At 53.5% G+C, this 2,259-nt stretch overlaps 2 protein-coding genes across 4 annotated transcripts in view; one reads left to right on the top strand and one right to left on the bottom strand.

Annotated features, from left to right (window-relative positions):
* The window catches only part of LOC123977712 (BTB/POZ domain-containing protein 6-B), a 5,687-nt gene extending 4,160 nt beyond the window's left edge, over positions 1-1,527 (bottom strand). Inside the window, exon 1 of one of the 3 annotated variants that reach the window (XM_046060617.1) lies at positions 730-1,527. The gene's annotated coding sequence lies outside the window, so the exon portion shown is untranslated. Of the gene's footprint in view, positions 1-556; positions 702-729 lie in introns of those variants that run through there. The other 2 variants (XM_046060620.1, XM_046060618.1) reach the window with 2 other exon arrangements.
* LOC123977520 (transcription factor IIIB 90 kDa subunit-like) overlaps positions 1-2,259 on the top strand; it is a 40,874-nt gene that overhangs the window by 28,043 nt on the left and 10,572 nt on the right. The gene's annotated exons all lie outside the window — the stretch shown is intronic.

The following is a 2,259-nucleotide window of genomic DNA, read 5'->3' as shown; positions in this document are numbered from 1 at the left end:
CTGGTTTACTCTGGAACCTGTGTGGGCCCAGCGCGAACTGGAAACTGGTTTACGCCGGGATCTGTGTGGGCCCAGCGCGAACTGGAAACTGGTTTCACTCTGGAACCTGTGTGGGCCCAGCGCGAACTGGAAACTGGTTTCACTCTGGAACCTGTGTGGGCCCAGCGCGAACTGGAAACTGGTTTCACTCTGGAACCTGTGTGGGCCCAGCGCGAACTGGAAACTGGTTTACGGCGGGATCTGTGTGGGCCCAGCGCGAACTGGAAACTGGTTTACGGCGGGATCTGTGTGGGCCCAGCACGAACTGGAAACTGGTTTACGGCGGGATCTGTGTGGGCCCAGCGCGAACTGGAAACTTCTCAGAAGCTGGAACCAGAGAATATGTAACTGAAGCGATTGATGTATTAACATGATGTCAATACTTTTTCTGTCACTGATCAGTGAACTGACAGCTGCAGACACAGATTGTGTATCACAGGAAACCTCGTGTACTAACAGGGTTCTCCATCAGACTAAAGAACTTATTGGGTTTGTTACATGGTGTTCCTGAACACACCGGTGTCACGCTGCGTTCATGTCCTGGTGTGTCTGTCACACCTCAGCCTCACGGTCCGTTACCGGCGCCTGCTGTCCTTGTGAGCTCGTTCAACCTCACGACAGTGACCGCGCAGCGCGCGACCCGGGGCAGTCAGAGGGAACCGACGGGGTGTCGGTGTGTGCGCTTCTCACCTGTCAGACTCCCGGCGTCCGTTTGTCCTGTCGTTAACGGAACATCCTCCCCGACGCCAGCTCCTGTGCGTTTCTCCGGACGCCATTTTAGATCCCGCTGCTGCATCGGCTCCGCAGGCCACGCCCTCCGAGCGGCCCGCAAGATGGCGACAGAGCGCGTGAAACAGTTTACACGCACTCGGCGCACCGGCTGTAAGGTACCGTGTGCGGCTCAGACAGGCCGCCGCCGGGTCTCTACTGCGTCCCCGTTTCCCCCGTCGTCTCCTGGGCCGGGACAGAGGAGAGGAGGTGCAGCCTCACGTGAAGCGACGTCCGTTTGTGATGACGGCTGCAGCTGATCAGCTGATCACTCAGCTGGATCGGTGTAACAGCCGCAGAGAAGTCTGTGTTTGCAGGTTCCTGCGCTGCTCACAGCTTCATCTGATCCGTTAACCCTCTATGTCATCAGTCTGCAGTTACTGGACTGAAGGCGTCTGGGAAATGAAGTGCGGTCGCCTTTAGCTCAGCTTTAGGCTCTTTGTTTATTTCCTCTTCGCATATCTTTAATGCATACATTTAATTAGAAGTCACGTGGTCCGTCATTCCTCATCAGCTGATTTTACTGCAGCGGCGAGCTGGACCTCCTTCTGACGGTCTGGCTCACAGGGAGACATTTCAACATCATGGAATAAAGGGACATTAAACAGAATACTAACAATATCACAAATAAAAACAGCTATAAAACACACAGCGGCAGGAGCTACGTGTTCACTGCGTTTAACAGGATGAGGATACGTGACGTTAGACGTGTTTGTTGCTGACAGACTCTCTCTGCCTCCAGCTGTCTCTGTGATAAAAGGTGAAAGAAAGATCTTTCTAACAGGTTTTGCTACAATATGAATGATATGAATCATAAAACAAACAAACACTTGAGTTTAATGCTTCTGTCCTATCAGATCAGTCCGACCAGCTGCAGCGACCAATCAGCAGGTGCGTTTGATCACTTAACGTGATGCATGCGCCATGTCACATGACATTAAAACCTGACGGGAGCCAGGCGGCTCAGTCACTGATCTCAGCTCGCACCTCCCGCGGTCACCTGCAGCTCACTTTACAGCATCAAGTACTTTACAGCCGCCGTCATTTAACATCACAGAGTACGGTCTAGACCTGCTCTTTATGAAAAGCGCTGTGAGATAACTGTTGTTGTGATTTGGCGCCATATAAATAAAATTGAATTGAATTGAATCTCGAACGCACCTCATATCAGGCGACCCAGGAAGTGTGTCAGTAAGAGACTGTGCTGGTGTATCCTGGCTCCTCAGAGATCAAATTTCTCCCTCCTCCTCTCTCCCTCTCATCCTCCTCCCTCCCCCTCCTCTCTCCCTCTCATCCTCCTCCCTCCCTCTCTCCCCCTCTAATCCTCCTCCATCCTCCTCCCTCCCCCTCCTCCTCTCTCCCCCTCTCCCTCTCATCCCCCTCCCTCCTCCCTCCCTCTCTCCCCCTCTCATCCTCCTCCCTCCCTCTCTCCCCCTCTAATCCTCCTCCCTC

The sequence above is a fragment of the Micropterus dolomieu genome, linkage group LG10, assembly GCF_021292245.1.
Source record: "Micropterus dolomieu isolate WLL.071019.BEF.003 ecotype Adirondacks linkage group LG10, ASM2129224v1, whole genome shotgun sequence".
NCBI classification, from domain to species: domain Eukaryota; kingdom Metazoa; phylum Chordata; class Actinopteri; order Centrarchiformes; family Centrarchidae; genus Micropterus; species Micropterus dolomieu.
Note: the sequence above shows the minus strand (reverse complement) of the source record. Positions and strands in the feature narration are given on the sequence as shown.